Raw genomic sequence first — 22,873 nt, forward strand, 5'->3', positions numbered from 1 at the left:
CGGGGCCTGTCGTAATTAACAGGGCGGGCTCCGCCTCCCTGAGCCGCTCAGGTTAAGCTGAGTCAGCTGGGGAAGCCCGGAGGAGCCCCCGGGAAGCGGAGGAGAGGACCCTGGACTCTAGGGTGGCGATCCCCTGAGTTCCTAGAAGGAGGTTCGGGCACCTGGGAGAGGCTGACTCAGCCGTCTGACTTCAGAGCCCAGAGGCACTCCTTCGCCCCCGAACTTGGGAGAATGGTTTCGCCTGGGGCGCAGTTTCCTCGATGGCAGCAAGGGAAAGATCCGAAGAATTTGTTCTGACCCCAGCTGGCCCAATCCAGCTTCTAGGGAAGGAAGTAGAATTTAGAGGGAAGAATCAGGGGGCGGTGGCCTCCTTCACTGAACCTTGGTTAATAAGTAAGATAAGATAGGGTGGGCTTTTGCAAGGCCTTGGTGTGAATGGAGTGGAACCTTCTGGGGTGATTCTGATTGTCGATGGGGGTGTGACCCAGTGATAGACTGGCCTAGCATGGTGTGAGGCCCTGGGTTCTACCTCCAGCACTGGAAAATTTAAAAAGGAAAGGAGGAGAGGAAGGGGGAGGAGGAGGCAGATATGCAGAAACATTCCCACCCCCAGGGCAGCAAATTCCAAGTGGCACCCCCACCCCTTCTGCAGTTGTAGGGAAGTATGGGTGGTGATGGGGGGGGGGGCGGTTCCTGCTCAAGGTAAAGTAAGATCTTCCAAGCAAATGAAGTATGTTAAATTCTCTGGATTATTCAGGCAGGCAGACTGTTCCTCAGTGACTTTAGCCAGAAACATTTAAAGTGACGGCACTATCTGCCCCAAGCCCCACCCCAAAAGAGCCATGGGAGAAAGGGGGAAGTTACAGTTGAGCATCTCTCACTTAGATGTTCATCTGATTATATCACTGCCCCGTAGAACTGGTGAAATTAAGTAACCCAATCCTGGGGATTGACGGATGGAACCGTGGAGTCCAGGAACCATGGAGTCCAGCCACATGAGAGCAATGCCCATGGCCTTCCCAGTTCTTATCACCATTTTGCATCAGCAGTCACCCCCTGAGCTTGTTTAAACAGATTGCTGGGCCCCTCAGAGTTTCTGACCCTGAGTCTGGGTGAGACTCCTGGTAACACTGATACTACTGATTTGGGGGCCAGACTTTGAGATCCACAGAGCTAAGGCAAAGCAGAGCAGCCCTTCTCTGATCTGGTGCCTTCTTTTCAAGGCCCCTGCCTACTTTCTCCCTAGTCAAGGGTCCCAGAATCCAGGTGCTCCTACCTCTAAAGCTCTGGGCTCTGTAGGAAGGACTCATGTGGGAAAGGAGGACCTTCATGAAACCCTGTTATGGTTTGCATATGAGTTGTCCCCCTTTAAAGCGCACTTGTGAGATGATGCAAGAAGGTTTGGAGAAGAAGTGATTGGGTTATATCATTAACCTAATCAGTGATGGAATTAACTGAGTGGTAACTCAAGGCAGGTGGGATGTGGCTGGAGGAAGTGGGTCATAGGGGGCGAGGCTATGGGGTATATATTTTGTATCTGGAGAGTGGATTTTCTCTGCTTCTCATCATCATGTGAGCTGCTTCTCTCTGCCACACTCTTGCACCATGATGTCCTGTTTCAACTTGAGCCCTGAAGAATGGAACCAACCACTGAGACCTCTGAAACTGTGAGCCTCTAAATAAACCTTTCCTCCTCTATAGTTGTTCTGGTTGGGTCTTTCAGTCGCCGCAGTGAAAAAGCTGACTAAAACACCCTAGAATGCTCTGTGAGAGAGATCTCCAGGTTGCAGTACTTCACCTGATTGGGAAGACAGTGCCTGGAATGAAAATCTGAAAAAGCTGTCAGGTTGGGCAATCTGCACCCTCCTCGCCTCCAAGGATTCTAAGATTTTTGTGTGGTCGAGCATGTTTAGGGACAAGTTGACTGTTATGCTTTGTTAGTAAGAAAAGTCTTGAATCAGTAGAATGTGGAGCAACTTGTCTTGTCAGCAAGATGGTTGGAGAAGCAGAAATGACTTAGGAATAATAAGGAGGAAGTAACTACTCAGTGCACATCATTTTAGGTCCATAAGAAGGCTAGGGACTGAGTTTGTACTGAGCTCTGAAGACCCTTGTACTTGCAGCAGAGCTAGGAGAGGCAGCAGACTCTCTCCCCCTTGGTGAGATAGAGAGGCAAGTAACTCACTTCAGGAATGTCCAACAGGCAGGAGCCTCAGTGTGAGGGGGGCCAGACCATGGCAGGGGCAGAGATTGGGGCGGGATGACAGGGTGAGCCCCCAAGAGTTAAAGCCAGAAAACAAAGGTGTGAATGGTGGGCTCTGGGACAGCATTGAACCTGCCTACTTTTTGACTTTCTCTGCCTTTTCTCCACACTATGTGACAAATTCAAAGCATCCTACCCCAACTCCAATCTGACCAAGGTTGGGGAAGGAGAAGTGACAGAAAGGCAGGAAATGGCCCCACCCAACCCTCTGACCACCTTTTTCTGAAAAGGACTCAGGCAGGTTCCTTGGAATTCCCAAGATAAGGGCAGGGATACATTCTGCTCAGTGGATCAAGAAGTGTTAGATCTATTGGTCAGTCAATAAGCAGTCTCTTACTTTGGGGCCTTTGTACATGCTCCTTCTGCCTAAAAAGTTCTTCCTCAAGATAGTCACATCTGGACTGGAGGTGTAGCTCAGAGCACTTGCCTAGCATGCACAGGCCCTGGGTTCAATCCCCAGCATTAGAAGAAAAAGGAAAATAAGATATTCACTCTAAGACTCATCACCCAAGTTCTGAGCTCAGGTTTCCCTGAGAAGATGATATCTATCTTGATCATCTCTTCTAAAATGACCTCCTGGGCAGGTGCAGTGGCTCACCCTTGTAATCCCAGCTACTCTATAGAAGGAGGATCACAGGTCCAAGGTCAGTCTTAACAATATAGTGATACCATATCTCAAAAAACTTTTTGAAAAGGGTTGGGAGTGTAGCCCAGTGGTAAATCATCCCTAGGTTCAATCGCCAGTACCTCAACAGACAGAAAAACCCCAAAGACCAAAGCAACAGCTCCCTCCCTTCTCTTCCCTTCCCCCTTATTGCCTCCATACCCCCATGCCTCCATAGCATATGCTCTATCAGAACAAATGTACAACAGTTGGCTTTATTTTCCATTCTAGAATTGGGCAACGCTTCATTCCATAAAATGGAACATGCATTCCAGTGAACTGGGCAGAGGAGGTTGGTTGGTTTAGAGACAGAAGACAGCTTGAAGAAAGCAAAAACAAAAATCCAAAAGCAGATTTGTTAGTCCAAAGCTCTTTCCCTGTCAGGTGGGGACAGAGACAGGGAACAATAGAAAAATAAGTAGTCGGTTAACATCAGCTTACATTTTATGTAAAGGGATTAAGATAGAGGAACTTCATTATGATAACAACCGAAATTGGCCTGTTTGGGAAATTTGACTGTCATTTCTCTCAATCCTTATTTCTAGGAAAGTCAGATTAAACTGCTCAGTTTTGGCTGAGTGACAGAACTTTAGCATTAGTGACTCCATTTTGATTTTTAGCCTGGTCTGTTGGGGCCCAGTACAGGAGCTCAGTCTAAATTGGGGCCCTCTGTAAATTTCAGTTAATTAGCTAATTAATTAATTGATTTTAAAAAATTATTTTTGTTGTAGGTGAACACAATACCTCTATTTTATTTATTTATTTTTTATGTGGTGCTGAGGATCAAACCCAGTGCTTCACATGTGCTAGGCGAGTGCTCTATCACTGAGCCACAACTCCAGCTCCTAATTAATTTATTTTTGATATAGGATCTTGCTATGTTCCCTGGACTGGTATCCAACTCATGGCCTCAAGAAATTCTCTCCCCACAGCCTCTAAATAGCTGGGACTATAGGCATATGCCACTATGCCCAGCTCTATAATTTTTATTTTTTTAAATATTTATTTTTAGTTTTTAATTGGACACAATACCTTTATTTATTTACTTTTATGGGGTGCTAAGGATTGAACCCAGGGCCCTGCACATGCTAGGCAAGTTCTCTACTGCTGAACCACAACCCCAGCCCAACTATAATTTTTATTTAACAGCTCCAAGAGGCCAAAGACTTTACCATGTTCACTGATATATCTATGGTGCTTACAACAGAACCAGACATACAACAAGTGCTTAATAAATATTTGCTGAACAAGTGGATGAATTGATTAATCAGTTGCTATGGACTCACCACCATCCTGGCCAATGAGGGTCAAAAAAGGAAAAAGCCCAAGTCTCTGTCAATGATAGAGGGCTTGGGTTTGAGTGTAAAAATCTGCCTCCATTTCTGCTCCCTTTCTGGCCACTTCAGTTCAGGCCCCACATCTTCCAACTCCCTCTTTCTCAGTCCTCTTTTACTCCATCCTGCTCTGTGCCACTTCAGCTGTTCAGCTTCAGCCCACTGCAGACCCCATAGTCTCTAACCCTGGTGCCTGTGTGACAGTGTCTACTCTCACCAACACCATTCCTTCAAGTGTCTTCTCTTCCTCTCTTTCCCAAGACCCAAGAGGAGGGAGGGACCTGGCCTCTGCCCAGACTCCTCCCCATCTCTGTCCATAGGTCCCCACCATTGGTCTCCAGCTGTGCCTGCTTCAGGCCATGGAAAGACACTCTGTCCAGTCTCAGAGCTTCTGTGTACCAGGCTTTCCCTGGGTGTCTGTAGGGCCCTTTAGGGTCCTCCTTGACTTCTCCAGCCAGAATGGTGCCCCAGCACCCCCCCCCCCGCCCCCACACACACAGATACAGTTGTCACTCTCTATTATACTTTTGTGATGCTAGGGATTGAGCCCAGTGCCTTGCACATGCTGGGCAAACAGTCTACCACAGAACTACATCCTCACCCAGCCCACTTGTTGCTGAAAGCCGGGTCCTTGTCCCCAATGCCAATCCAATAATGAAGAAATGTTTTTAAGAAAAAGGTAAAAGATTTATTGTTTTGCTAGCAAAGGAGAAACACAGAGGACACCTTTCTCAGGGGCTGGGATTCTGCCCATCAGCAGGAACAGGGGGCTTTTAAAGAGCTGACCCAAATACTATGTACATTCCAAGTATTCTCTGTTGAAGTTGTAATTCACTAGTTAGTTTGAGAGATAGTCATTTCTGAGATCTTCTGGTACCATTCCCAAAGTCTGGATTACTTGTTCCTATGGGGGGGTGTGTACTCAAGGATTGATAAACCTGCCCAGATGGAAAAGAAAAGTAATCCTGTTTCCCCCTGAGATTTGAGATTAGGTAGGAGCAGAGAGAGAGGAAAAGAAAGAAAATTTCCATTTAAAAAAAAAAAAAAGTTGCCGTGGAAGAGTAGCAAGGGCTACATTCAAAGCCAAAGTGGGACACTGTTGTATTTCCCCACTATCAATTTTTACATTCCATTTCTATGGGAAAATGGTGATGATATCTCCAATCTGCTTCCTGCTGAAAGAGGGCAATGTTGGGGGAAAAATAGAAGATTTTTACACTGGAAAATGAAAACAAGAAGCACTTCTATTATATTGTAATATAATAGTATAAATTGTATAAAAATATACTTAGAAATGAATTTTACTGCTGAGAGCCATTGCCAAGTAGGAATGATGCATCGAAATTTCCTTGCCAGCGTACCCCATGTTGCTTAGAGAAAGGACTCGTGGAAATGGACTTGCCTTGGACATTTGCAGTGACATTGCATGTATGTTTGAGAAAGGTGACCCTGCTCAAGGACCAGGGTGGATCCGGATTTAAGGAGGATCCTACTGGATTAGGGCGGATCCAGGTTTAGGTTGTATCCTGCTGGGAATAGGGAGTATCCCGCTCCTTGGGTTTAAGGCAGTTCCAGGTTTAAGGTGTACCCTGCTGGGAATAGGGCATATCCTGCTGCCTCAGGCATGCCCGCTCCCAGAGTATTTGGGATTCAGAAGTGGATTTTGCAGAGAACGTGAATTTCCCCAGAAAGTGTAGAGTGCCGGTGTGAGTTCGGGAATAAAGAATTGCTGTTTGAATCTACAAGGCTGTGAGTGGCTTGTGATTTTGTGCCCAGCCAGACTGCGGCATTTTACAACAGAAGGTTAAGACCTGTCCACCAGAAAGTGAAGACAGAAAGTAGAAAGTAATCAAAGAAGATCTAAATAAATGGAAAGGTAGCTAATATTAAAGCACAACAAAAACCAATACTGTTATGGTCACAGTTTATTTATTACATCCAACAGAATACAATGAATATGACAGTGTATCATTCTGCAACTTAGATCAAAAGTTTTGGGTGCTTTTGGTCTTCTTACCAGATCCCTCTGTCTCCATGAACACAAAGACTGTGTTGCTTATGGAGGAGGAGATACCATGGGGAAGAGGACCAAGGTGCCCCAGCCAACAGCCAGTTCTCCCCAGAAGCAGAGCTGCCTGGTCAACACAGGCCTGAGTGGGCCCCACTGTGCCCAGATTGCTGACCAGCCCAGTCATGAGCTGGTAAGTTCTGGAGTGGTTTCTTCTGCATTCAGGGGTACCTGACACATAGACCCAGTGCAGATGCAAGGCCAGGATTCAACAACTTGTTGACTACGAGATACTTGGCCAAGAGGAAGCCCAAAGGCACTGATTTTATCTTCCCCTTGTTTAAGGTTGTATTTCTTATTAGATGGTGTATTTCTTATTACATCTATACATGCGATTGATAGTCACAGAGCACTCCACATATGCAAGCAGGAAACACACAACCACAGCCTGAAGATTAGAGCCAAGATCAAAATAGAAAGTAAGTGTTCCTTTAATCTCCTCCCTGCACATTTAACCAGTGGAGGTCAACTGAAGACACAGCTGAAGACTTAGGGTTCCCCCTTTCCTTTTTTGCTCTGTGATCTCTGGGAGGGGCTGGGCCATCATTAACCAGCAGGTGGGAAGCTGTGGTCAACCAGTGGAGATTTTTTTGCCTGCAGCTCCAGTTCTCTTCTGGGGGCTGTGCTTCTGTGTTCCTTGGAGAGCAGGAGAGCTACTGGCAGGAAAGGGATGTTCCCTCATTGTAGCACAAAAGTGGGTGTGTGTTGCAGGTCCTTTTCTGCAACAGATATCAGGGGGTCACAAACCTCAGAAATGCACCTGTGATGTGGCAGCCACAAAGAGTAAGTTGGGCTCCTGAGCACATGGACTGTGGCTGGTCTGCACTGAGCTACTGAGAGATTAGAAAAAATTTGAAGAAGTAGTGTATTGGCACCCCCTTCTCTAGAGAAGGTCATAACTAAGCTTCTCCAGAAATCTTCACCATAATTGATTTCAGGACTATCAGCAAAAGAGTCTCTACAAAAAGTTCAATGTAGTTATGTTGCTCCTTGCAACAAAGGTACATGGGAGACAGGCGGGATCAGCCTGCTGTCTCCGAGGGGCTGAGCAAGAGGGTAAGTGTTGCAGCCCAGTCCCCACCCAAGATTGGGAACAAACCACATTGAGCCAGGAGTTGAGCCAACTGTGAAGGTGCAGCAATCTCAACTTTATTGTGTTAGGGACAAGGTTATATAGTGATAGAAGGAGGGAGTAAGAAGAGACAGTAGCGAGAACCAATAAGGAGCAGTTACATAACTAATACTAAGGGCCTAGGCAGATTTCAGGTTAAATCATTAGGTGGGGCTAAGGTCAAAAGCCAATCCAGCCAATCTAGCCAGGTCATGTATACGGAAATGCTCTGGAAGAACCCATGAGGCCACCTCAGTCAACACCCAATAATGGCTGCGGTCCCAAAGGAGATAAAAGGTTCCAACATAGTTAAACTTCCTATACTTCTATTGCTCTATTTTATTTGGCCACTGGCCTGGAAGAGATCAGGTACCGAATGCCCCCTTACTAGTTTTTACAAACATCCAGTATAGTAGTTTGTAAAAGTGTGTTTGCAAATACAAAGTGTGATTAAAAAAAAAAAATCCTTTAACAAGGCCTCTGGCCTTGAACTGAGCTTCACAGAGATGACTACATTTCTAAGATAAGAAAAGTTACCAATTGGGTTCCATGGTAACAGCTGGCAGGCAGAGGAAAGAAAGGGGAGAAGAAGCTCTCCTGTTCTCAGGTGTTATTTTTGAAGGGTTAACTTGCCCAGAACAGTGAAAGAAACAGCTGCTTTTATGTCAACTTATGCAGACTGGGAACTTCTGAGCTCTTCCCCTTACATGCTGGGTATAAAGTTCTGAAACTACCTGAACTTGGGGTTCAGGGGGATTGATTGATTACAGTGAAAGCTGCCCTATGAATCTGGCTATAGCTAAATAAAAATCTGCTTCCTATACCTATTTGCTGTCTTGCCTGGTTTGTCCCCTGCAACAGTAGTGTTAGGTCCCTAAACATTAGTAACTCCATTTTTGTTCTGGGACTCTATCTTCACCCGGAACCAAAACTACCAAGAAAAGGAAACTTAACAACCCTATTCCCATAACCTCTCCCACAAGGTCTCTAAATACAAATCTGTTATTGCTTGGCCACCTGAACTCAAGGTCAATTCTAGCTTGCTGCACCCATGGCCCTTTCTAGCTTGCTCTTGCTACTTCAGAGTGCTCAAATCTCTCAGGGAATCTCCTCTCTCCTCAGAGCACTCTAGCTACTCATCCAACACTGGGTGGTTAATCCCCAGATGGATTATCCCCTGGTGAGTCTCCTCTTCTCTTGGGTGTGGAGTCTACTTTTTCTCTCTTGTGGTGGGAACTCCAGCGCTGCATCTAGACCTTCACATGGACATCGCTCTGGAACAGGGTTCCACTGGTGCCCAGTCTGGGATTCTCAGAAATGAGTGATGAACCTCCCTGGGCTGCTTCCATTAATTCTACTAGCACTCAGAGATGCAAGGATGCTTAGCTCTCCTCTTCCTAGTTTTTAGGCTCACCTAAAAGTCCATCAAAATCCCCCATCCCTTCCTCCCTTTTAGGGTATCTGTAACTCACTGTAAGCCTCTCCGTTTGGCTCCAGACCTAAAGGCACCAAACTCTTTTTTTTTTTTTTTTTACCGCAACCAAGCATGGCCTCATTATAATTTAGACAATGGCTCTAAAGGCCACATAATGGCACTTTCAACCCTGACATTCTTAGGGACTTAGATAACTTCAAACTTATCCATGCTCTGGCCTTTTCTTTCCTTTGTTTAAACCCTCTGTGCTCTTCCTGTTCACCTGTTCAACTTTTCCTGGTCACTAAGCCCTCTAAGGACCATTCTCCACCCCATGATACTAAGGCTTTCCCAGCTTTTGATCCAGAAAAGGAGTCTCCTCCTTATCTGTCACCCCCACCTAATGCCCATATCCATCCTTAGCACTCTGCACCCCAGCACCCACCCAATATGGATTTTCCTAGCCCTCCACATACCTGATGTCATGGACAGCTTCCCTCCCAATCTTCCCAGCCCATTCCTGTTTTCTCCCTTAGGAAAATTGCTGGATGGGGGGATTATCAGAGTCCATATCCCTTTCTCCCTCTCTGACCTCTCCTGGACCCAAAACACCTCAGATCCTATACCACATATCCTGATTCTTTCACCAAAAATCCAATATCTGACATAGTCCTATGATCTCACCTGACATGATATTTATCTAATCCTCTCCTCTATTCTCCTCCCCAAGCCTCTCCAAAGATGGGACTACTCAGTCAATTCTCCCAAACAAGCCCTTAGGTTTTCTCTCTGCCAATTTTAAAACACTCTATTACCATACTGATCTCAAATTAAATATGCCAATAGGCTCAGTTCTCAAATTTGGCCACAAAATAAACCAGATAACTTGCACCAATGGCTCAAGTAAGAAACCTTTGATCAAAAATTCTCCAAAGTTTAAAAAAGAATTTACTTATTGCAAAATGACAAGGTTGTGTGAGGTTCCTACTGCCAAACTTTTTTTCCTTCACTCAATCACCAAATATAGCGTGACCTAACAACCTCATTCCTCAAAGGTAATGGGAAATAATGTTTTATAATTTTCTGTATCCAAACCTGGCCTAATTACCAACTGGAAAAAAATAAGGTTTAAAAGCCCTAGGCAGCAATTTCCCTGGCCAAGACCCCTCTGAAGCCAGCACAGGAATGAAAATGGCAGGCTCAATAGGGGAGCCTAAGACTAAGGAAAAAAGAATGTCTCTTTAACTTCAAATTTCCACCCTCCCTCTCTCTCCTTTCTCTTTCTCCCTCTTTTTCTCCTCCTTCTCTCCTGTTGCTTTATTGAAATAATTCATGGCCGTATCATTTTTTCTAGGAAACTTGTTTTTTAAATTCTTTTTAGCTCATTATTTTTTAATATACATATTTTTGTAGGTATAGATGGATACAATACCTTTATTTTATTTATTTATCTTTATGTGGTGCTGAGTGAGGACTGAACCCAGGGCCTCATATATTCTAGGCAAGAGTTCTACCACTGAGCTACAACCCCAGCCCCTTGAACTTATTATTATTTTGATTCTATGTGCCTAAGTTAAAATTTATGATCAGACCAATTTTATCCATCAAAAATATTTTTTTAACACTCTGCTTTATTCAGAGGCCAATTTACAAGAGTTGACTCTTAATCTAATAAATTTTTAAAAACTATAAGGCCTTGGGCTGGGATTGTGGCTCAGTGGTGGAGCACTTGTCTAGCAAGTGTGAGGCACTGGGTTCAATTCTAAGCACCACATATAAATAAGTTAATAAATAAAGGTCCATTGACAATTTAACAAATATTAAAAACAAAAACTATAAGGCCTTTGCTTTTTTGTTCTGTGTACTGGCTTGTCTAATGTATATATGTATCAAAACCAACATATTGAGTGCTCATAAACTAGAATTCAAAAATGGATCAAATACCTTTGATTCATGTGATTCAAAAGTTCAATTTCAATTGGATAAAAAAATAAAGGTAATGATGTCATTAAAATCACTAATCCACACTCTTTTCCCAAATGATCAGACAATGAAAAACATCACTTTCTATTAAATGTTTTAAGTATAATGTCCATTGCTTCTTCTAGAATTTTCATCAACAAAAAAGATGACTTAAAATGTTAACTAAATTTAATTTTCATGAGTAACCTAAGTTAAAATAGATAAATCACATTTAACATAGACGGGATAAACATTATAAATGTGATTTTTATAAATTGTTGTTCAATGGAAAGTATAGGATTGCTTTATTTCTGGTCTTCATTAAGGGCAAGATGATTAAGGGTTAAAATTTTACATTCATGCATGTTCTAAAAAAATACAGAATTATAAAATTCTATTATTTTATTTAAACTCCAGAGTCCTCCAATATTCTAACTAGAATTTAGGTCTCTCAAGGTCAATACTCTTGGACTTTTGACTCTGGAAATCATGTCAACAATGAGTGGAAAGAGGCATCTAAGACAGCTGCAAGGCTCTCACTCCTCCACCTGCCCTGTGTCCCTTCACTATCCAAGCTAAGGAAGAAATTTGTATGTAGATTTTTTTTTTTAAAACCTGTCAGCTTTGGTTTTGGTTTCTGTTTTGCTTATCTGCTTTTCATATCTTTTACTAGCCCTTTAGGATGTATGCCATATTACATGGATCTTATTAATAGCCCCTTAAAACTGGCTGAATGGGCCACTATAGGTGTGGGCTTGTTTCACTGTCACTATCTGGCCTTTAAATGGTTTTCTGGATAATCATACAATCTTACAATTGAAGTTGGTCTGTCAGAGTTAAAGTGAATGAAAGAGATTCTGTACTCACATGTATTTAGTTACATGGTAAGGAGTCTGAACAGTCAGGCAATAAGTTGAAGGTGCCAAAAGGCACGGCCTCTGGTGTGCAAGAACAGCAGGACACCAGAAGAAAGATCTGAAACTAAAAAAGATAAAAGAAAGTTATAGGTATGGAAATATACTTTAGCATGGAAAATCAGAAAATAAAGTAATATTCTTGTGTTAAAGTCCAAAACAGAGGATAAAACTAAGAATGCAGACAAATTATGAATGTTTTAGTAAATTGCAAAAGGAGAATCTCAAAAGTTTGTGTTTCTGATGGGATTGGTTCCCCAACCAGAGTTGAGAGAAAGGCAATATTTATTACTTCCTGCAACACAGCTCGTTTCTCCGTGGTCAGTTAAACAGCTGATGAGGCCTAGAAAGTGACTGTGATCGTCTAGCACCGCTAAGGTCCTCTGAAGGCTGGGAGCCCCTCCAGCCACTGCTCACATGGCTTTGGCTGAATCTCTAACTCTCTGCATTTTTCTCTTTTTTTAAATTTTTTTTTTATTTTTTAATTGAAGGTCCCTTACTGGTCCTGCTTCCATGAATGGTCAAGACCAAGAGAAAAGGGAGGGTAACCACCTGGCACAGGGAGGGATCATCTCCACAATATTCCATTTATACACAGAACTAAACAGACAAGCACAGAGTCACTACTGCCTTTAGAAGTTGGCAGCATGGGATAGGGGAGAAACAGGTGGGAAATAGGGGTATCCTTAAAAAAATACAGCTTCTCCCAAACTGGGTGCCTGGGGGAAGACTTGGTCTGTTTCAACCCAAGAGGAATAGAAGATCAAAAGCAGTTTGGGAAGGCCAGAACAGTCAGGGATGGAGGGAGGAGGAAGGTTCAGGGGGTGGGGGGTAGGGGCTGTTTGGCAACTGGGGTAAAGGGAATGCCCTCCCTCTGCTGGGATCTGCCAGATGCTCCAGGCAGGGGGCTGGAGGGGGCTCACAAAGGCTTGCCCTCTAGAGATGACGGCATTGCCCCCCAGTTTTTCAGCCAGGGTGCAGCGGTTCTTGACCTCCTCATAGCAGTTTGCATGTAATTTGTACTTGATCCCTGTCAGCTTCTTCTTGATGGCGTCCTTGGACCTGACATAGATCATTTTGATCTTAAGGGGTGCAGATTCAGAGGCCCAGAAGATAAATACCAGGTCCTCCTTCTTGCTCTCCTGGGTCTCCTGGCTCACGTCATAGAGGGCATAGCAGCCGTCCTTGTCTGGAGCACCTTGACAAAGGTGGTGTAGGAATGTCCAGTCTGGCCACCTCACCTAGCAGGACCTCCTTGCCCTCCTCCAGGATGATGCTCTCCACCGTGCGACCAGCACGCTGGCTTCATACAGGAGGTTCGAAACATAGAAGTTAACTAGTGAGATCAAAATAAACACACAAACTCAATTTACCTTTTTCTTTGACCAGGTCTGAGACGGCCTTCCCTCTGGCTCCTGCCTCGAACCACCCAGTGGGGCAGCGAGGCTTACTCAGGACTAACAGGAGAGAGATAGATAGAGAGCATGCCAGGGAGTGGCCTTTTATTGGGGAACAAGAAATTCAGGGGAAAATTCCATCCAATGAAGGTAGAGGGGGACAGCATTCCAAGGTCAGGATCAGTGATTGGACTCAGGGTCAATGGTCAGTCACACCCCCACAGGCTCTCGCATCTGGAAAGGGTGGGGATTAGTTCCAACACAGTTTAGCCAGAACGCCTCACACCCAATCACGGAGGTGCCCAATCACATGCGAGAATGGCTTCCCACAATGCTCTTCTCGTCCTGATTCAAGCTTCTTCACTTCCTCCGGAGGCAACCGCACAGAAGCTGTGCTGTGGAAGCGGAAGGAAGAGCCAGCGAGAGCCGGGGCATCAGGATCCGACTGAATCTTACCCTGCATTTCTCCACCCTGTCATCGTAGGTTGCCCGTGTCCTCTGCTGTCCCCTTGATGTGGGAGAGATTGGGTAAAAGTGAGAGGCTACAAGCCCAAGACAACTGAATTCCGCCAGAGGTGGTCACTCTGGTGCAGTGTGAAGGTCTTGGGCCTGAAGCTACCTCCAGCAGCCTTAGGGGACAAATATCCACCGCTGGGTGGGAAAGGTTTGCTGCGGGTGGCAGCCAGGCGGCTCCAAGTGACTGAGAGCATCTGGCTGGGGCGACTCCTTAGTGTTGCACAAATGCTTTGAGCCCAAGACCTGACTCCAACAGCCCTCTGAAGGACCTCATATCAACTATATGCTAAACTCTTATGGTTTTATACCACGTGGACAGTAAAAAGCATCTATACCAAGGGTTACTTTGGCTTGAAAAGAGACTACTGTTTCTCATCCCCAATTTTCCCTTCCCTTACACACTCAGCAAACTTCACAAATCAGGAAGGAAAAAATAAACAAACAAAAAAACCTGAGCTGATTTTGAGGTTTGCATTTGTCTGGGTCTTTTGTTAGCACAGTCAGTTATTTAAACTTTGATGTACTGACAGGAAATTAAGTCTAAAACATTGATTCATTCTTACCTAGCAAAATAATTTTCTTGTATTTGTTACTTAGAGAAACTGTTGTTGTTGTTTTTTGGAGGGGGACACCAGTGATTGAACTCAGGGGCACTGAACCACATCCCCAGGCCTATTTTGTATTTTACAGACAGGATCTCGAAGAGTTGCTTAGTGCCTTGCTAAGTTACTCAGGCTGGCTTAGAACTCACGATTCTCCTGTCTCAGACTCAAACACAGCCACATATGGACATTTTAGAGGAAAAACAATAATTATTTTAAATAAAACTTAGAATGGGGCTGGGGCTGTGGCTCAGTGGTAGAGTATTTGCCTCAAATATATGAGACACTCGGTTTCAATTCTCAGCACTGCATATAAATAAAAAATAAAGGTCCATCAACAACTAAAATAAATAAATAAATAAAATTTAAAAGAGAAAAAAAAACTTAGAATGCATATTTACGTTTGTCCCACAGCCCTGAATCCCCTAACTTCTGAGGTTTTCATCCCTTGCGAGACTCATAAACTGGCTTGCATACCTTAATTTTCCTTACTTCTTAAACTGACACTTAAACCCAGAAAGTCTACCCATTCCAATAACACCACACATCAGACATAGGAGAGCCATTGGTCTAATACTGGCAAAGAAGGGAGGCACTTGTGTCTTTTTTAGGAGAGGAATGCTGTTAGAGCTCCAGGAGAGCATCCAGATGTTTCAGCAGAAGCAGCAGCAGCCTTGACCCAGGAATCTCTTCCCTGGCTACTCCCGTTGAAGGACCTCCTCCTTACATAATCATGGAGCTCTCAGCGTAGGATCTTATCTAAATAGGTGCCTAAAGAAATTTCTACAAGATCCAGTAAAGGCACTCACTAATCAGACTATAAACTAGCTCCTTATGAGCCAATATAGCCCCTCCCCTGAAGATCTGTCCTAAACCATTCTTTGCCCCTATTGAGCTCAAACAAGCCAGGAGGAATGATACCCTTTATCATTATAAAATAAAAGGCTGAAGTGTTAGACCCCTGGACAGTAGTAACTCATTTTGGTTCTGAGCCTCAGAACTACCAAGAAAAAACTTAAGATTCCCTGTTCCCATAACATAAGATGCCAAGAAAAAGAAACTTAAAATGCCCTGTTCCCATAACGCCCCCTACCCAAAGGTCCCTAAATACAAAAATCTGTTATTACCCAGCCACCCGCACCCAAAGTCATTTCTAGCTTGCTCTTGCTCCTTGTTAAAAAGTTACAAAAACCCTATTCAAATAAATGTGTTATGTTGTGCCACTCTACTGGACGGGCAAGTTCTTCTTGTCAATAAACTTTGCATTTTGAGCGTGAGATTCTGTCTCCAGAGATTTCTTTGAGCACTGTCCTAACGAGTAGCACCATAAAGACATGTTATTAGTAGCAATACCTCATTGTACTGTTTGCATAGTTCATCAATGTCATTTTACATATACTGCATTAAAGACATCACAACCAACCTCACCTGTGACTTTCTCTCTTGTTTTCTGAATCATCTTGTTTTTGCTGGGCTGGAACCCAGGGCTTCGATTTGCCAGAAAAGCACTGTACGGCTGAGCTGTGCCGGGTAGTTTCACCTGTTCCTTTGAACATTTTCACGTGGCCTTCAGAAAAGTCAAAGGTACTTACTGAGCACTTCATTTCAGTTGAACGGCTCTCCTTTCCAGGGCTCAGGCCCACCCTGAACCCAGGGCAGGAAGGTCATGTGACTTAAGGTCTTAACACGCTCCTCGGTGGCTCCCGTGTGCACAGCACCGAATTCTACATACCGCCGTCCCCGTGGGTCTTGTTCAGACGCCGCGGGCTGCCCCAGGAGCGCACAGGCATTACCTGTGGGGTCAGGCCCCAGCCCGGGAGGAGGTACTGCCTCAAAAGGGCTGGGCCTATTTCATCAGGGATTGGTTACGTTAGCTGTCCCTCAGGCGGGGGCGGGGCCTGGAGGCTGTCCCTCAGGGCGGCGCTGTCCAATCAGGCGCGCAGCCGGGGCAAGGGCGGGCTTCCGCAGTCTCGGGCTTTCCTCGCTCTACCGCGCGGCTCCGCTCCTTCCTCCTCAGGTCGCGTGTCTTGGGTACGGATTCCCGTCGCAGCCAGAGACCCCCACGAGATCGGGTGGCCGAAGTTCCTTCGTGAGGACGGCAGGTGACCCCGGAGCCCAAACGGAGAGTGTGCGGCCAGGGATCGCCAGGGGCACAGGAATGGCGGGACCTGGCGTGCGGGTGAGCGACGGAGCGGGCCGAATCCCGGCCGGTGGGTGGCCCTGGGGCCTGTCCCCTGGTTCCGCCGGGTGGGCTGGGAGGCGGGTCCCCTGGTCAGCTGCACACTGCGTTACCGAGTCCCGGCCGGCGGCTGGCCCTGGGGCCTCTCCCCTGGTCCCGCAGGGTAGGCTGGGAGGAGGGTTCCGGGTCAGCTGCAGAGCGTGTTAATGAGTCCCCCTCGGCTGGCCCTGGACTCCAGACCCTTGGTCCCTCCGGACGGACTGAGAGCGAGTCCCGGTGGTTCGCTGCGGAGGATGGCATTGTCCGCCCTGGCGGGTGGCCCTGGGCCCTGACCCCTGTCCCAGGGGTCTGTGGGGTCGGATGGGCCGCGGGTCCCTGAGATCAGCTGCAGAGCGTTCGACCGAGTCTCAGCTTGGGCGGTCTCCCTGACCTCTGTCCCATGGGTGAGCTGGGCAGCAGGTCCCTGTCCTCTTTTTCTTCTCCCTGTTGGCGAGGTCACTGGTTCAGATCTGTGCAGCTTATGTGCCCTGATGCTCCCAGAGTGTGTGGTGAGAAGGGAAGGGTCAGGGAGGGATCTGGACCCAGGTGTGTTCTGACTGTGACATTTGGCCTTAGGGGTTCCAGTCTGTCCCTCTTTTCTCCACAGGATTAATCTGTGAGTCCTATAGACACTCCTAAATGTGCAGGGAACAGTATCAAATCCATTTTCCATTCTGGAACCTGGCTCCTCCTAAGGCTGGCAGCAGACACCTGAAATTCCAGTTCCCTCCCACATTCCCAGATGCCAACTGCACCCTCCAGTTCACACTTTGCCAACCATTTGTTCCAGTCTACGTTCAAATAGACAGTGTTTTAATTATCAAAAGTTTCACAACAATGGATGATTTAAATTTTAAATAATTTTTTATTTTTTATTTTTTTTTTGAAAGGTGGGCAAACATTTCCCATGACTGGAAAGCAGACAGGAATGACCTGGAACTTGAGTTTAAAAAGTACTTATGCCTCTCTTCATCATGTCTAAGCACATGGACTAACATGTTGCGGGAGCCGCAGGCAGATGTTGAAATTCTCCTCTAGGAGAGAGAAAATACCACTTAAAGCCTTGGTGTCAAGTCATATCCTCAGTCTCTTTGCACTAGCAAAAACCATGGGTTTCCCCCCAGGATGGTCTCAGAGTTAATATCTCAGATTCTCAAAATAGGTAACACAGGGGACAGTGGCCTGACTCAGAGCACCACCTTACTCTCTTATCCCCAGAAAATCTGGAACCTTGACGCCATGTTTCTACAAAGTCCTGCTAACTGAGCTCTGTATTTTTAGAATATACCTAAACACAAGCCCATCTTTATTAAACCCATCAGGACACAGCTCTAACTCTTCCATATGAACTGAAGGCCTCCAGAAATGTAAATAAATCTAGATAAATAAACAACTTCTGTTGTTTCAAGCAAACTCATTTGTGGTGATTTGTTATGAACCAGCACCTGACCCCAGCCTCAGATACTAAGATGACAGATGGAGACGGCTTGTTTGGAATGCAAACCTTTATCACAGTGGACAAGAGCTCAAGGGCAATCGTGTCCTGCTTCACAAGGAACACAGTCCTCAACACTCAGAAGGGAGTGTGTGTCTCCTTAGCAGGTCAGTGCCCTCCGCATCATATTCTTGAGATCTGGCCATTGAGAGAGAGAGTGTGGGTAGCAAAGGCTCGCCATGGACAACCCAGAAGGATGCAGCCATTCACCAGTTTGCAACTCCTCCTACCCAGAGAGCTAGGAAAACATGTCTTCTGTCCTGTTTTATAATTCTCTCCATGGCAAAGAAGTGTCATTGGTTTATTTCACAAGAATATGAATATCTGCCTGTGCAAAAGCATTCAGAGAGTAAGGGAGCATTGTAGGACACTGCCAGTGCTCTCCTCTGAGCACTCAGCTGAGGGAAACCATTGCCAACAAGTGCAGTGCAGATGACATCTGACGAGTTGAGGGGATCCTCTCCATGTCGCTTTCCAGCTTTGCAGACTTGGGTGAGATTGACCTTCCTGTTCCCAGTGCCCAGGTGTTAGGGAGCAGGAATAAGAGGGTTCCCCCAGAGAGTGTTATGAGGTTAGCTGATGCAGTCATGCCACCAGCACAGAAAGACTTCACAGGCTCTATGCCCTCCCACAGCGACTGCACAGGCATGAAGTCTGCCCAGATGGTTCAGTGCACAGTCCCTTAATAGGAAATGTCTGGATTTGAGGTCTGCAAGTCTGCAGAGGTGCTCCTGACACCCCATCTGCTTTGGCCCCTGCAGGGTCACCTTTTGCTACCTCCTCTCTGCCCACCTGCAGGTCCACAGCAGGACTCTGAACATTCACCCTCCTGTTCCATCCTCCTCCCTGTACCCAGCTGGATGCCACACCTGCATGTCCAGACAGAGGCATCGTCCCCTCTGGGAAGCCCTGCCTGAGGCATTTGTACCAAGTTTCCCACTCACTGTGCGTGTTTTTGGTCATGCACGTCATCAAGGGAGGGTAAGCCCCTGAAGACACTGGGCTTATTTCATAATATTCTTCTTTATTCCTCTTTCATATTCCTCCTCCTTAGCACAGCACTGAGGAAGGACTTTGGGTCAACACTCTTTTGTGCCTTAGTCTGGGAAGTCACATTTGTTTGAAAAGTTGGAATCATGAAGAAGACAAGCACTAATGTCAGAGGAGTAAATTACTTTTTAAAAAAGTATTAATCTTAATAACATAAATTCAGAGGAGAGAAAAGGGATAGAGCCTCCTGCTCAGAACTATACAGTGGAGAAAGGAATAGACATTTAACAGGAAATGATGAGCTGGGATTAGAGCAGCAAAAATTATAGTAATACAGAGTTTTTGAAAATGAAAATGTGGAAGATAAAACAGAAAAAGAATGTAGTTCTTCATATTTATGTTGGAAGCAATTAATTTATGAGTGATAGTTTCCCAATTGATTCACTTATAAGCCTTTTGCTAAGATTTAGATCAAGGTATTCCATCAACAATAGTGTCCTAAGGCCTTTTTTGAACCAATCTTATTAAGTAAAAGGTGTTTGCAGTAAAGGTCCCCTATGTAAGGTATGACAGGTGACATCGATATGCACATGCATTGTGAAGTGATTGCCCTAATCAAGCTAATTAGCATTTATCAACTCACATATTTATTAAATTTGGTGTGTAGTTAGTGATGTACTCTCTTACAGAATTCCAAGTATACAGTGCTTTATAGTTAAATAGAGGCCTTCAATGAGTGGCCTTGATGCTTCTCTTGAACTGACCCATTGTTAAAATATTTGCCCAATAGTCACTTTGACCTGCTGGCCATGGCCATTCCAGAAGAGGCCCTGAGGGGAAGTAGAATTCTGTTTCTAGAGCCTTGAACAGGAAACCTATTTGCCAAAACCATCACAGCCCCTCCTTGATCCCAGGGAAGCTCCCAGGACTCCTCTGCATTGTTACTAGAATCACAAATACATATATGTAAAAGTTAATTGCATAGAGAGGCCTCATGACAAAGTCCCTTAGGGATGACCTAGTAGAGTGGGAGAAGTGGATAGAAGGAGAAACGTGGTGCTTTTGAAGATATTACTTATTAAAAAATAATTACAAGCCACAAACCCAGAGATGCTAATGTTAGTTAAATAATAATGGAAAGGTGGTCAATGGGGAAGAAGTCAGAAAGAAGGAATTGGTCTGGGTGTTCTGTTGTCCAGTAGAGTGACAATAGATAATGATGAAGTACATGGTAGTTTTAAAAAGCTAGCAGAAAGGTTTTTGTATGCTTTCACCAAGAAGAAATACTATTTGAAGAGAGATGAATGTTAACCCAATTTGAACACTAAACACTGCATATGTGTATCAAAACTTCACATGGCACCCCATAGATATATAGAATTTTGTGTTGATTTTAAGAAATGTTCTTAGTACCTAGGTAGCTGATGAATTGGTTTTGTATCTTCACTGTGTTTAAAATTTCTTACAATTTTTAAAATAAATCCTCTGTGTCTCCTTACCTCTGGAGTCGCAGGGCAGCAGGAGTCTCTTCAGGGTCCCTGTTTCCTCGGATTACCAGGAGAGGGGCCTGGACTAGGAAACTGGGCCCTTCCTGACAGTGTCCCCAGAAGGACACGTGGTCCAGGGACCCTGAGAGAGTGTCCTGTTTTGCAGAGGGCTTGTTCCCCAGCTCCTGCACCTGGATGGTGGTGCTGGCCGTGCTCATCTCTGTCCTGATCCTCGCTGCAGCCATCTGTGCTGTGTTCCTTCTCGCCAGGAAAGACAAAGGTGAGTGGGGACAGACCGAAGGACTGCTGTGGAAGATTTGCAAGAAAGTCAGGAGTGGATGAGGGGCAGTCTTCAGAATTAAAACTGAGAAAAAATAACCTGAACAGGAAACAGAATTCACCTTCACCTTCTGGCCTGCGTCTTTCTCAGATGACAGGTTTTCTGGTCAAGGCAGCCACCTCGTCATGAAAGGTACATGTGTGTTTGTGGGATTGTTTTCAGATCCGTCACTTAAATAATTGCATTCAGAAACTAGAACCCCTTATGGATGCATGTGTCTGTCTGTTTGTCTATCTATCATGCATTACCTATGGAAAACAATCAGAAACAAAATTTAGAAAATAAAAAAGAATTATTTGAGCCAGGTGTGGTGGTGCAACCTGTGGCCCCCGCTTTGCAAGCTAAGGAGAAGGATGGCTTGACTAACCTGGCAACACAGTGAGACCCTCAAGTCAAAAATGACTGATTTATCAAGGAACATCTATATTCATGCTGAAATGTGGGCGTTCATTCCTTAGCGTGCATTAATTGAGAATCGTCCATGTGTCAAGGTGTCTGGAGAAGTCAAGGGCACAGGCAACACAGGTGTGACTCTATTTCCCATGGGGGAAGTAATGTTTCCCACTTTCTAAATTTCCTGGTGGCTGGCGTGTCCAGTCCAGGGATGCTGCAGTGGTTGGAACCTGGTCTGGTTACTACCAGGGCCCATTGTGTTCTGCTTGGTCCCCAGGGTTGTACAACAGAAAGGTGGTCAGACTTCTTAGCTGGGCTAATGGGAGGACCTTAGGTCACTGAGGGTGTGACGTGGTTCTCACGCCACTCATTGCTAGTTCCCTTGAGAAGGTTGCTAAAGAGGGATCAGGCTTGGCTCCTCTTCCTCCTTCTGTGTCCTACACATTGCTAATGGGATTTAAAATGCTGCAGTCTTGGTGAAAAGCAGCTTGGCATTTCCTCAAAAAGCTGTGCACAGAATTATCCAAGACCAAGCACCCCCCTCAGTGTGTGTGCCCACAGTCAACAACAGGGGTCATTCGCCCTTGAGCATCCATTGTGACATTACTCACAAGAGCCACAGGCATCAGCATCCCAGGCATCCATGGTCATATGAATAGATGAACAAATATGGCATAGTATTCAGACACAAAAAACAAGTTCTGTTATATTCTCTAATAGAGATAAACTTTAAAAATGCTACATAGAAAATGAGCCATACATAAACAGACAAACTGTGTGTGACTCATTAATATGCAACATTGTCAGATGTCGATTCCCAGGAGGAGGAAGTGGATTAGGGAACAGCTGGAGCTGGGGTGGAGGCATGGGATCCTCTGCCTAATGCTTAGGTTCCATTTGGTGTGAAGCAGAGCCTGGAAGCAGAGGTGAGGAAGGCACAGCTGTGGAATAGAGCTGTTGCCACTGGGCCACTCACTTCACAATGGTTAAAGCACCAAAGAGTCTGCACGAGAGCAGGTAAAGCTGCTTTTCTTGTAACATTGGGCTTGGGAGTAAAAGCCCTGAACTCCACTCCTGGATTAAAGTGTTGCTTTTTTTCTTTTGCCTTCTTTTTTTTCCCTGCACCCTGCTCTCTTTAGTTGGAGAAGACAGGAATGTGGACATGTCTGGGCTCCTTCAACTACAGAAAGAAATCCTCTGGGGACCTGGCATCTAACTGGATCTGCAGAGCATCTTGTGACCTGAAAGGCAGCTCCCCCAGGCACCAGTGAGTCTTACCAATCAATCCATCTTTCTTTTCTTTTCTTAGGTCTACTCAAGACAAAGCATGGTGAGTTGGCTTAGTTTTAACTCACAGAACCTCATCCCCCCATTAGGTCTCTGGAACACATTGTCCAGCATGAGAAGGTGTGGGAAGTAGGAGAGCTCAGAAAGTTCCAAGGAACTCAGGCCATCCGTGTTAGCAGCAGATCAGGGAAAAACGTAGGTGAGGACGGGCCACCTGCCCAGCTTAACATGCCTGTGTGCACACTTCCAGCAACATCTCCAAGGGGCAGCTGTGCTTTGGCAGTTCCAGAGAACCCAGGCAGAATCACCATACCACACTGCCTAGCAAGTCTTCTATGAGGACCCCATAGAGCATAGGGTCTCCAACTTGGGGGTGCCACAGGTTCAGCTGTTAAAAGTGTAGAGAGCTGAGCCCTAT

The 22,873-nt window shown here is 45.4% G+C and overlaps 2 protein-coding genes across 23 annotated transcripts in view; both read right to left on the bottom strand.

Annotated features, from left to right (window-relative positions):
- Window positions 1–16,059, bottom strand: part of LOC144254634 (voltage-dependent calcium channel gamma-like subunit) — a 30,002-nt gene extending 13,943 nt beyond the window's left edge. Inside the window, exons 1-4 of one of the 7 annotated variants that reach the window (XR_013343543.1) lie at window positions 15,674–16,059; window positions 13,104–13,187; window positions 11,684–11,797; window positions 6,174–7,048 (exon numbers count right to left, since the gene is read on the bottom strand). The gene's annotated coding sequence lies outside the window, so the exon portion shown is untranslated. The other 6 variants (XR_013343541.1, XR_013343545.1, XR_013343540.1 and 3 more) reach the window with 6 other exon arrangements.
- The window catches only part of LOC144256697 (tyrosine-protein phosphatase non-receptor type 4-like), an 851,727-nt gene that overhangs the window by 290,529 nt on the left and 538,325 nt on the right, over window positions 1–22,873 (bottom strand). The window lies entirely within an intron of this gene.

This window comes from Urocitellus parryii, chromosome 1 (genome assembly GCF_045843805.1).
Source record: "Urocitellus parryii isolate mUroPar1 chromosome 1, mUroPar1.hap1, whole genome shotgun sequence".
Classification (NCBI taxonomy): Eukaryota; Metazoa; Chordata; class Mammalia; order Rodentia; family Sciuridae; genus Urocitellus; species Urocitellus parryii.